Here is a 13,208-nt window from a genome sequence, read left to right as displayed (position 1 = left end):
ATTCAATGGTTCTCAACCTGGCTTCTCATTATAATAACCAGAAAATATTTAAAAGAAAAAAGAAAAAAAGGAAATTAAAAAAACCACAATACTTTCCGGAGCCCCACTCTCAAATATTCTGTCTAGATAATGCAGATTCTTAAAAACTCCCTAGGTAAATTTCTGACCAGTTGAGAACCACAGTTATGGTTCTTTTCATGTCTTACTTATTATCTTTGCTAATATTAGATTCTTCGATTTCATATAATGGCATTCACTTTTTCAAATTTCTATGTAAGGCATTCTTGCCTAAGTTGGCAAATTACCTGCCAAACATTATCATTCTTGCTGGGTTTTCTGAGATATACTCTATTTCCCTGTTGGGAGGTAGTTCCCAAGGGTGCAGAAAAAATTTTTTTAACAAATCAACTAAATTTCAGTACAGAACTTTCTGAAGCACTTAACTATATCAGATTTATGTCATTAAGAGAGTGTTTTACTTCATCTTTTTAGTACATTATCAAAAATATTATATGAGAGAGTACCTGGGTGGCTCAGTTGTTAAGCATCTCAGGTCATGACCTCAGGTTTGTGAGATTGAGCCCCATGTCAGGCTACACACTGGGCATGGAGCCTGCTTAAAATTCTCTGTCTCCCAAGGTGCCTGATGGCTCAGGTGGTTGAGTGCCCAACTTTTGGTTTTGGCTCAGGTCATGATCTCAGGGTCCTGGGATTGAGTCTTGCACCAGGCTCCATGATCAGTGGGGAATCTTCTTGAGGATTTATCTCCCTCTCCCTCTGCCCCTCCCTCTGCTCATTCTCTCTCATAAATTAATTAATTAATTAATTAATTAATTAATCTAAAATTTTAAAAAAGAGTCTGTCTCTCCCCCTCTCCCTTTGCTCCTCCTTCTTCACTCATGTGCTCTCTCTCTCTCAAAAAGAAAAAAAATCAGCTGACCTCTTAAATTATCTAATTTATACAAAAATTTCACACTCTAACATATACGAGAGAGAATAAATGTTCAGTTTCTTGGGATTCTTAAGGAACAAAGGTCATACAGTTTTCTTCACAGATAGTACATCATGGACTACCAGAAGATATATATACATGGATATTGACCAAGTATTCAGTGCAGCCAAAGATAAATTTTACAACAACAAATTTTAGGCATTTGTGCCACTTTATTAATGGCATAAAATAATCCTCAGTAGCTTTATCCCAGGAAGAAAATAAATGTGTCCATATGATACTCTTATCTGTGTCATCATAATTGCAGTTGCATTTCATAATGAGTGTAGATTGGCTATGCAAATCATTGCTAGAAAAATCTTGTACAGCAAATATGTACTTAAAAATAAACAAGCATTACAAACAACTACTACTAATAATATGATTAGCTGTGTTGTGCCAATACAGCTATTGCAGTGAAAGCTAGATTCAAGAATATTTTTTTTTAAAGTGTGTGTCTGTAGGGAGAGATATACCAAAGTTTTATCTTAGTAGATTGTGAGCTAGACAACTATAAGAGCTCATGTAGCAAAGAATACTCTTCATATTAAATTTAACAGCTTGTAAAATCTTCAATGTAATACTTAAAGTAGTGTGTGAATATTTATCTCACTTGTTTTTTATTTAGCTAATAGTAATAGTAATGGGAGATATTTGGCTTTATGACAACTTGACTTTTCTTCTTAGAACAGAAAAGTCTTCTATATTTAAGATTATTTTTTAAAAAAGCAGTAGTTGTTCCAATGGTAAGTCCTTATTTGTGATATAGTAGGTCAAGACTAGCCGTACACAATAAGGCAACAATATATTGGAAGGCCATGTATTCTATGATGAGGTGAAGCAAGGTTTATTTGCAAGCTCTTTGGTCCCATTTACTTTCATTGCCTCTATCTGTTTCAGTTGGTTTGTCATCTTTAGTGCTATGGAATGGCAGCCTAGCTAATTTAACCTGCACTCCTCACTTCATTCAACTAGGTCAATGGTTGGTTATGAAAAATTTTATTTATTTATTTTTCTGTTTGTTTTTTAAAAAATGTTCACTGAGATACAACTGGTCAACTAGTAAGGAGTAAATATGTCTCATAAAAAGTATTCTTTATAAATCCTTGGTACGATTCAGATGATTTAGTAGGTTTTTGGAAGGATCATTAGTATTAAACTATGATGATGTTTTCCTAAGTAAGACCTTTGATCCTCCAGGCAACCACTTTTCACTAAATGAGATAAAAGAAAAAAAAATCATGGTTAATTGTTACAGCAGTTAATACTGAGGAGGGGAAATGGGAGAATACTGTATTTTACTATTTTATGCCCTACTATATTATTTGAACTTTTATTTTTTTTAAACTTTTTTTAATTTTTATTTATTTATGATAGTCACAGAGAGAGAGAGAGAGAGAGGCAGAAACATAGGCAGAGGGAGAAGCAGGCTCCATGCACCGGGAGCCCGATGTGGGATTCGATCCCGGGTCTCCAGGATCATGCCCTGGGCCAAAGGCAGGCGCTAAACCGCTGCGCCACCCAGGGATCCCTTATTTGAACTTTTAAATGATGAAACTTACTACATTTGAGTTATAAAATAAAAAAGAAAAGTCCCTGGGTGGCTCAGTCAGTTAAACATCTATCTTGGGCACAGGTCACGATCTCAGGGTCCTGGGATCGAGTCCCAGGTCCTGCTCCCTGCATCTTTTTCTGCCCCTCCCCATGTTAGTGCATGTTCTCACTCTGTGAGAATACTCAAATAAATAAATAAATAAATAAAATATTTAAAAATAAATAAAACAGAAAAGATAGTTCAGGACAGATATGGCTTTATGGTGATTCTGTGCAATAAACATGAAGCCAGAGCAGGTGACAGTGGAAATGAAAGGATCACTACATATAGCTTCTATCATATTCCACCATTTTTTAAAAGTTGTGAGCAACTCTGAACCATTCATTTCCTGCCTTTTATTTATTTGCCTTTTTAAAAAATATTTTATTTATTTATTCATAAACACAGAGAGAGAGAGAGAGAGACAGACAGACAGAGACACAAGCAGAGGGAGAAGCAGACTCCATGCAGGGAGCCCCATGTGGGACTCGATCCCGGGTTTCTAGGATCAGGCCCTGGGCTGAAGGCAGCGCTAAACTGCTGAGCCATCCGGGCTGCCCCCTTATTTGCCTTTCTTTCCTTTGTTACTCCTTTTATTTACTATGGTGAATCCACAAAACAGAATTAATCATTTTAAAACGAACAGTTCAATGCCATTTAGTACACTCACAAGGGCGTGCAACTGCCACCGCCTCTACAAGTTTCAAAATATTTTCATCACCTTAAAAGTAAACCCTGTATCAAATAAACAGTTATACCCCATTCCTCCTTCTCCTCTGCCCTTGGAAAACACCAATCTGCTTCCTGCCTTTATGGATTGCCCTTTTGCAGAAATTTTCTACAAATCAAATTACTCTATATGTGGCCTTTTGTCTCTCTGGCTTCTTTCACTTAACATGATGTTCCCAAGGTTCATGTATGTTATAACATGTATCAGTACTTCATTCTTTTTATGGTGAAGCTATATTTCATTGTATGGATATACCACAATTTGTTTTATTGATTCTACCTTTTGGCTATTGTGAATAGTGCCCTATAAAAAATTAATGTACAAGTATTTGTTTGAATATCTATTTTTTAATTAATTAATTTGAGAGACAGAGTGAGCAAGAGAAAGACTGAGGGTTGGAGAGGGAGAGGAAGAAGGAGACTCCCTGCTAATCAAGGAATCCCAACCCTGGCTTGGTCCCAGGACCCCGGCCAGGATCATGACCTGAGAAGAAGGTAGATGATTAACTGACTGAGCCACCAGGAGCCCCTGAATCTCTACTTTCAGCTCCTTTTGGTATATACTAAAGAGTGCATTTGTGGGTTCATATAGTAATTATATGTTCAACTTTTGAGAAATCACCAAGCTCCTTTCTACAGCATGTTACTCATTTTTAATCTTTCATATTTTCTTTTCCACTTCTCTTCTCCTTACCTAAGTAACATTGCTCTTGCTAAGCATTACAGGGAGAGAGAACACATAACTCGTGCATCAGGACTACCTCCTACTAATCATGAACTTGGGTAAGTCACATAGTTCCCTAAGGCTCAGTTCCCTCACCCTCTAATCTGGACACATTAGTGTAATGTTTACTTCAAAAGGTGTTAGAAAGATTAAATGTTATAATGTAAATAAAGTACTTGGGCAATCTGGCATTCAACACTTACCAAAACATGAGGAGAGTCAATTCTATAAGGTGTGCTAGAACGTTCTGCAATCTCTTGAACACCTTCCTCCCTATCCAACTCTTCATTAGAAGTCCACATCCACTAAAACACAATCATGTAATTATAAGAGTATTCAAATTCAGGTGAGAAAGATGTAAATGAAGAAGAATGTCTATATCAGTTCAGTAGTTATGCTTTATTCAACTTTATTGCTTCTAAGACTAAAACATCAGCCTCTTAGGAGAGAAAGATCAATTTGGAGATTCTGCAAGTTCTGAATGATGAACATTTGCTTTCTAGGGATTCCAGTCTATATTCATCTAAAACCATCATCACTCTCTGCTCACAATCCTCAAAGGGTACCCCATATCACAGGGAGGAAAAGAGGGTCATAACAATGACCTCAGAGGCTCTGTGATTTATTTGGTTGACACCCAATTTCTGTCCTCCCCTTCAACCACTGCCCTCCAAGGTCATTCTGCTTTCCTGACACTGCCTTTCCTACTCTACATTCATGTACATGCCAATACAGCCTTAGCATTTCTTCCTTCTGGAATATTCCATCTGTAGACATTAACATAACTAGTTAAAGAGCCCTTTTAAATAAACAATTTGTAATTTAAGAGTTTTCTCTGAACATCTTATATAAAACCATTTCCCTACCTTACTTCTACTTTCTATTTTCTTGAATTTATTTTTTTGTCTTCGTCATAGCTGTGGTTATTGTCTGTAGTTTTATGTGTCCATTTATTTGTTTGTTTTGTTGTGTATCTTTACCCTCTCATATATGTTTATCAGTACAACTCCCCTCCTTTTTCTTTTGTTCACTGCTTTACACTCAGCATCAAAAATAATGCCTAGTACATAGTAGATGTCTCGATAAATATTTGTGCAAAATGACTATTTATATAATTAATAAGGCTGCAAAACCTTAAATTGCTTTCTCAAAAGCATTACCGTCATTATGCAAAAATAAATTGCTCATTGATGCCAAATTAAAACTTTTGTCAAATTCTCCCCTTATTTTCCAAGCAAATATGAAAGATTTAAATGTAGAATATGTGTTTGTGTAAGTTATAAAATCTCAAGGCTGAGATTCTTCCCTTTTACGTTTGTTATAGGAAATAGTCTATTATGAGTGCTGAATTAATACATAATTGATTTAAAATGCATGGTGTTTTGTACTGGTATTCAGCCAACATCTATATTCAATTAAATAATCATTACAGTTGCCTGTCTGTGCATTACACTAATGGTAAGAACTATACTTGCACAGGCCAGATTTTATTCTGGGATGATGTAGGTGCCATCCCAAATTTGGGTAATATGCAGAGATGTTCAATTCTGTCCTCATAAGTTGGTCTGTGCAGAATAGAGGGTCAGCTCACACAAGCACCTAGTTTTAAAATCTTGTGGATGTAAAAGAAAACAAAGAGATCCTTCATTTCTATTGAGTTTGGGGGGATAATTTGGAGATCTGGTTTGCATTAAATTTAACTGTAAAATGTGTCACTTCTCTTCATAGTTGTATCTGCAGGCAGCATATCGTTCTGTAGCTGATTCACCTGCTCTGCCAGGTGTCCTCACCCACCATATGTATAAATATTTGTCTAAATTCTTCCTTTTTTATCATTCTGTTTTTGTGTATATTAGAAGAAGCAGAGCCAATTTGCTAGGGAAGAACAACTTTTCCAGTTTTCTTTGGCTGTTGATGACTTGGGTCTCTCTGTATAGTCCCTCTTGTACTTGGCTTATATGAGACAAATTTTTCTGAGTGAAAAGCAGCCTCAGCACATTAAGAAATAACAAAAAAAAAAGATGGCCTATTTTCTAAGTGTCTCAAGTTGGGTTTATGTGTGAGCTTCTTCTCTACATGTCTATTTCTCCAAGAATCAGTTCAAACTTACCTTCTTTATGTGGTGACAAGGTTATTGGCTTTGAAGTTGGATGGACTTGGATTTGAATTTCACCTATTTCACTCCATACTTCTGAGACCTTGAGAAAATTGCTTGATCTCTCTGGACCTCAGCTTGTTCGTCTATCAAATGTGAGAAAATGCAGTGCAGAGTTGCTGTGAAGCATTTCCTTTGGATCACAGGTTGGAGAGACCTTCCTTGATGACCCAGCACAAAAGCATACCCCTGTTCTAGTTCATGGGAAACATGTAACATGATGTCTGCTCCCCAACTGAGGCTGAGTTCATAAATCTGCCTTTATCTTGAAAAGCTCACAAAAGAGGGTCCTGAGACCTCAGAGCCTGATTGGTTAGCCATGTGCTTTGCTAGATTAATGAATTCAGACAGCAGTGGGTCTAACTTGGACAACCATATTCTTGAAAATAAGATAGATTTATCCATATGGGCAGGGCTTAGCTGAAAAGTAGACGCAAAAAAACTTAACAAGCAACCAAGCAAACAAAAAACAAAATAAAATCACACACACACACACACACACACACACACACACACCATACACACTGCGAACTCAACAGCAGTCAGAAAGTTGAATCTAATCCTCCAATATTCAAATAAAATCACTAAATTGTTCCCAATTTCCTGTTTGTTTTTTACAAGGAAGAGAAGAATTTCACTTACCACAGTATTGATTATTTTTTTGGTCACTGAATTTGGTTTTCAATGATTTTGTCTGGAAGCAGTTTGACATGGTGAGCAGCTAAAAATGGGAAGTTTCATTCCTTCTTACATTAATTAGCTAAATGAAATTAAGAGGGTTTGTAAGTCATGTCCTTGAGAAATAACCTTGCCTCATTTAATTTTTAATCATTATTATTATTTGAGAAAGACAGATGGATGTTTAGACTATTTGATCTCGTGGGTCCCCAGCAATTCATGACTTCTCTGCTGATTTAGACCTTGCAAGTTGGGGGATAAAATCCAAAAAGGGTATGGTTGTTACTCATCCAACTTGACCTTTCCTGCATAAATTGGATAGAAGAGTTTGGGGGATATTTTCTGAGGTCATTATGGAAGCTCTTCTAAAAATGTAAATTATTAACATCGAATTACATTTGCAAATTAAATGAAATGTCTACAGAGGCAGACAGGACATTTCAAAAATCATGGGTTTATTTGTATGGACTTGGAAGTTACTTCATATTTCTGAGTTTTGCTTCTTTCATGTCTAAAATATACATAAAAATGTCTAACATTCAGGGTTACACATAGGATTAAGCTAACTAATGTACACAATGTATTCAGCTGAAGGTTCCTGGACTATTTCTACCTTATTTTTTAAAAGAAAGAAACTGCTACAACTATATATTACATTGTATTGGAACTATAACCTAGTATTTTGGTTTCCTGTAGACTTCTGTCTTTTGAATCCTTGTAAGACACTACTTTATTTTCTTATTTAACTTGTACAACAAAATGTCAATCTCTGTACACATGTTCAAGTCATAGAAACTTGATAGTAAAATATGAATAACATAATCTTGCAGGCAGGCCAGACACCACACTGGAACTCTTCCCGCATCACCTAATTGTCAAGAGAGATTTGCTAGTATTTTCTAGTATAAGAAGGATGACTTGAACATCTTAGTATTGCATATAGACTTTTCCTTTTATTCCTTTCTATAGTCTAACCAGTATTCTCAAGCATCATATGCATAAGAACTCCTCTGTAAATTGATTATGGGAGATTTGTGAGACTCTCTGAACTGTGTTCCTTATAAGAGATGGTTTTCACCCTTTATATAGATTTCAGAATTTAATGCTTTTATAAGATGTACCATTACATCCAAATAATGATAGCAAATAATTCCAAGTAAATTAGCTCTAATGCTATGTGAATAAATATTTAGCATTTGTTAAAGAGTCTCATTGGCACCAGATTCAGTTAACATAAGTCCTTTTGGAGTTCAGGTCCCTGTAACTTTTTCCATTCGGCCAAGTTGACTCTATCTGGTATTAACTCATTCCTCAATCCTGTTTACCTTTTCTTCTCAGCTCTAGCAAAGGCTTCCTCTTCTTTTCTCCTCATATTTAATTCTTTATCTTAATACCCTTTACAGTTTTCTGGAGACTTGTCTTGATATTGCAGTTACTTACTGGTCCAGGGACCATGCCCTCCACTTACTATCTCTGTAGCCCAGTTCCTCTCTGACTGGACTTACCTCCATCTCAACTGTCAGACCTTCCAGAACTCTGCATATTCTTATTTCTGGATTCCCCATTGATCCCATTAGATCTGCTGGAATGTCTCTGAGGTTATGCCAACCTCCTGCCTGGCCAAGAGACACACCTCTGTACCAGTTACTCAAGAGAAAAAGATACATACCTGAGAATGTTTTAATTCTCTTGTAGGTTCATCCTTTCAATAATTCTACTTACAAGTGGAATAAGGGAACCCTACGACAAAGCTTTGCAAAAGAGTAAACATCTGACAGCTTCAGTAATGCAACTCCCTCTGTAACAGTAACATGAGTGACTGAAGCAGCCAAATTCCAAAAAGAAATATATTTGACTCTGACTGTCTTAAATCCATCTGTTCAAACTGGCTGTAATACAGCTAGCTGCATGTAGTTTTAAATTGGAGCACATTAGGAAATGCAGCTTTATGGCTAGAGATAGGGATGATACTAATGAAAAAATATATTCACTGTTTCCCATAGCCCCTCTGATACAGTAATCTGGGCTCATGGGGTAAGAGAGTCACAATCTAAAAGCTCCTTGGGAAATCACTTCCGGTTAGAAATGGAACAACACCCAACCAGGTCCATTTCTCAAATGTCTTAAACAGGCTATATAGAGGTTGTTACTTTTATGATGACTAACCAAGATGCATTGGTTGCAATTCTTTAGTTACTCTCTGTTTTCACATTTATATGTCTTCCTTTGCCAAGTTTAAAAAAGAGGAAAATATAAATTAATCCTCTGGAGCTGAAACAGAAACATTTGGTCTTCTGTAATCCTCAGTTCTTAACCTAATGTGGCAGCTCATAGGGAAACTGTCGGATCTGCAATCCTAATTACGCAAAGTTGCCTCCCATGTGTACACATGTAACCGTGAAGAGTGAATATACATCGACAACTCATCTTCTCTGTTGCATGGCTCCAAACATCCTTACTGTGTACAGGGTTTTATCTCTGTGACTTTCCAGTAGGCTACATATGGATGCCTAAGTAGTTGTTGCCAGAGTAGAAACTAGTCTATTCTGAGAATGTCCCTAATGAGTGTTGAGACAAGCATGAATCTATGGCATTAAAATATTTTGTAAAACATGGGGTGGCATGAGTTTAGTTGAATGTTGCTTCCTCATGGCCACATTTATTGAGACTGTGAAACCCAAAAGCAAGGGACCTCAGGATATACATTGCTCCAAAAAACTCTGTTGACTTCTTAAGGAAGAAAAAACAACCAAGGAATGTTTTCATTAAAAATTGGTCCAATGATAATCAAGTATACTCTTCTATTCTTACCTTAAAAAATCCATATGGTGTTGTGTGTGTTACAGGTGTATACACATACAGACACATGTGCACATATACATACACACACCACAGGTACTGCTACTAAATCACGGTGGGCAGATGGCAAGTCATCAATCAACACTTGCTGAACTGAAAATAATACCACATATAATTGACCTGCTAAAACAAATATATTCTCATTTTACTCTAATTATAATTGGTGGAGGGATTTTAATAAAATTAACACAGTCACTCGCACTAAGGAAGAAAACCTTTTAATCTATAGTATTGGTAATAGGTAAGGATTTTAACATTTATTGCAGAAGGATTTGGACTTTGTTAATTATATCCTTGAAAAATTGTGATTTGGAGGACAGGGACCTTTCATTTTCTAATCAAAAGCTGATCCTTTACTGGCAATAATAAACTTAGCAGGTCTCCTTCATAACATGGTGAAGTACTAAGAAGGCCACCAGCTCTGGAAGTATTTAAAATCAGATGGAGGGCCACCTGGATGGCTCAGCTGGTTAAGTGTCTGCCTTAGGCTCAGGTAATGATCTTGGGGTCCTGGGATTGAGCCAGAGCCAGGCTCCCTGCACAGCGGGGAATCTGCTTCTCCCTTTCCCTCTACCCCTCCTCTTTGTCATGCTTGCTCTCTCTCTCCTCAAATAGTCTTTTTAAAAAATTAAAAATAAAATTTAAAATATCTGTTAGAGAAGCAGCTCTTCCCTCATCATTTCTACCATTTACTTCCCCAGATCCTCTCTCAGTATTTACATACTCAGTCCTTGCAGAAAGCAAATATTCTTCACAGGATCATCTAAATCTTTTCTACTAATTCTTCTAACAGCAGAGGAAACCGACCTTGTTCTCTAGGAAGCAGGGAGGTAAGGAGGGTGTGGGGATGTCCTTTATGCATCTTACCATAAAAACAAAATTTATATCAAGTCTTATGTATGATTTTAATCATGTAATTCTTATGTCTTTTAAATTCAACTTTATTACTTGTGTGTATTTTTTTATATGAACCCCCTCCTTCCAACTGAAGGAAGTTGATTGTCACGATTATTTGGTGGATTTTAATACACTTTGGCAGAGTAATCAATATATGCCAATTTTAAAACCTTGAACTTTGCCTGATTCTAGCTTCTCATCTGCAAGGGGCTCACCACAAATCAACTCTGTGATAATCACTGGGTTACGATTCCATTTCCCAATGTCCTTTGCTAACCAACCCAATCTGGGGCTCAGTTTCTGCTCTGCCTTACTGCTGAACTCCAAGTTATGGTGAAGAAAAAGTAGATTCTTTATCTTTTCTTCAGATTCAAAGGAAGTTATACCCATTCATTATGTTATCTCTGTGGGTCAGCATCAAATGTCCTTATACCTATGTCAGGCAAGAGCTCAAATGACAGTTTTGCTTCTATTTGATGAAAACTTCCCCTGTGGATCCCCATGGGGCCTAGTATAGCAGGAGCCCTTTCTGGTCCCATTAGATACAGTACATACAACATGTGTCAGTACACAGCAGGGCTGATCAATGCACCATGAGTCTTCTTAGCTATGATACTGTGTATCTCAAATATACTAATCAGTCTGTTGAATTGAAATGCATTCACTGATTAGTTTGCACCTTATAAATAACATTGACTACTTCACAGAGGGATTTATGTGGCTTCCCAATTATTAAAAAATCTGGAGGATCCACTTTTGAAAATGGTCTATTTTACCTCTGCTTGATAGTGTGTATTTTGCAAAGTGGAGATAGAGTTGTTTAGAATGGAAAGTCCAAATTGTCTCCTTCTCTCAGTCCCATGAGTATAGGGTATCCCAAATGAAGACCACCATGGACATGTTGCTATGTTTCCTTGTTTGACTCTACTTATTTGCCTCTCAGCCAATCTAGCTGATAACCTTAGCTCCTCAGATTGTTCCACTAAACACCTACTTCACCAGGACTTACTGAAGTTTTGACCTGGGCAGAGGTCCACCATGTACCTCATAGCTTTCTTAGGCAGTGGAGCAGAAACGTTAAAAGTACTGACTCTGGAACCAGAATTCATAATTTTTTTTAAAAGATTTTATTTATTTATTTATTTATTTATTTATTTATTTATTTATTTATGAGAGAGAGAGACAGGAAGAGGAACAGAAGGAGAAAGACAAGCAGTTTCCATGCTGTGCACAGAGCCTGATGCAGGGCTCGATCCCATAACCCTTAGATCATGACCTGAGCCGAAAAAGTCAGACACTTAAGCTCTCTGAGCCACCCAGGCACCCATGGGGCCAGAATTCTTGCATTCCCACTTCCTATGTGACCTTGGACAAATTACTTAATCTCTCTGTGCCTCGGTTTTCTCTCTTAAAGTGGGAGCACAGTAATTTTCATCTCAGAGTTGTTGTGAAAAATGAATTAATTATTCATTATAATTATTGTGTATGAGGCATATGGAACATTCCCAATCTCAAATAAGTTCTCAATGTCAGTCACTTTTTATTATCTCATGGTTCTCTCTCTCTCTTCCTTCCATTCTCTTGTTTCATCATCCCCCACAATCAGACATTTGATTTTCATTATTCTAGGATACTGATTTGCACAAGTTTTTTCTTAAGTATCCATATCCTGAGGATTTTGCCAGTTACCCAATAAGTTTACCAAAGTATTTATTTAAGTTACTAAGAAGATTCTTCTGGAAAGTAAGATTGCCCCTATGAAGAAGTAAGGAAGCTATTACATCTACAGAGGCTTCAAAGACATGGTTGTATTATTTTCGGGTTTCTCAATTCCAGCATTTACCTAACATATTCTGGCCTGTATCTCCACACACATTTCATTATTCCTGCCTGAAATGTCAATTCCCAAGTTTCTAAATGGTTGTTATAAACATCCTTTATGACCCATTCCATAAATTACCTCCCCAGCCATAAATCATTCTCGACTCTGCAACTCAATGGCATTGCATAAATCTCAAGCATTGTTTATTACTTTGTATTATAATCAGGTGTGTAAGTACTTATCATTACTTTTGAACTCCAAGCATCTTAATGGCAAGGACTTTAGGTGACCATCTTAGTTTTCCAATGTCTACTACAGTGTACACACTCACATAAGTGTTTACTGAATTAACACATACCTGTGTGTGAAAGGGAGAGTTTCAGTCCATTTCCCCTACTGGAAATTGGGAAGCCAGCAATAAATAGTGATTAGGAAAACATGGTTTGTGGTCAGTCTAAATGCTGTGTTCCTCTGTTAGAACCTAGGTACTCAGAGTAATTCTGCATGGCGTACTGATTTTCCAGATCTCTCACTGTGCTTCCAATAAATCTACACTTCAGCTGAATGAAACTCTTTTAGGGACTTGATTGGACAAAATCATTTTGTACATCTGAGAAGTAATTACCTATTAATCTCTAGCCCGCTAAAAGACAAAGACTTTGCCTTTCATCTCTATGGTCCTGGAATCTAACACAGTGTCTGTTCTTACTGGCTCTTCAATAGCCATTTGCAGTTGGGCAGATAAATGGATTCACACTT

General features: G+C 36.8%; 1 long non-coding RNA gene across 3 annotated transcripts in view; it reads left to right on the top strand.

The window, feature by feature from the left end:
• LOC112653803 (uncharacterized) overlaps nt 1–13,208 on the top strand; it is a 29,176-nt gene that overhangs the window by 10,285 nt on the left and 5,683 nt on the right. For 2 of the 3 annotated variants that reach the window (XR_004814686.2, XR_003132543.3), the window contains exon 2: nt 4,033–4,097. This is a non-coding gene — a long non-coding RNA (uncharacterized LOC112653803). Of the gene's footprint in view, nt 1–4,032; nt 4,098–6,168; nt 6,340–13,208 lie in introns of all 3 variants that reach the window. The other variant, XR_004814687.2, reaches the window with a different exon arrangement.

Source organism: Canis lupus, chromosome 3 (assembly GCF_003254725.2).
Source record: "Canis lupus dingo isolate Sandy chromosome 3, ASM325472v2, whole genome shotgun sequence".
In the NCBI taxonomy this organism is placed as follows: Eukaryota; Metazoa; Chordata; class Mammalia; order Carnivora; family Canidae; genus Canis; species Canis lupus.
This window is presented reverse-complemented; position numbering and strand designations above follow the sequence as displayed.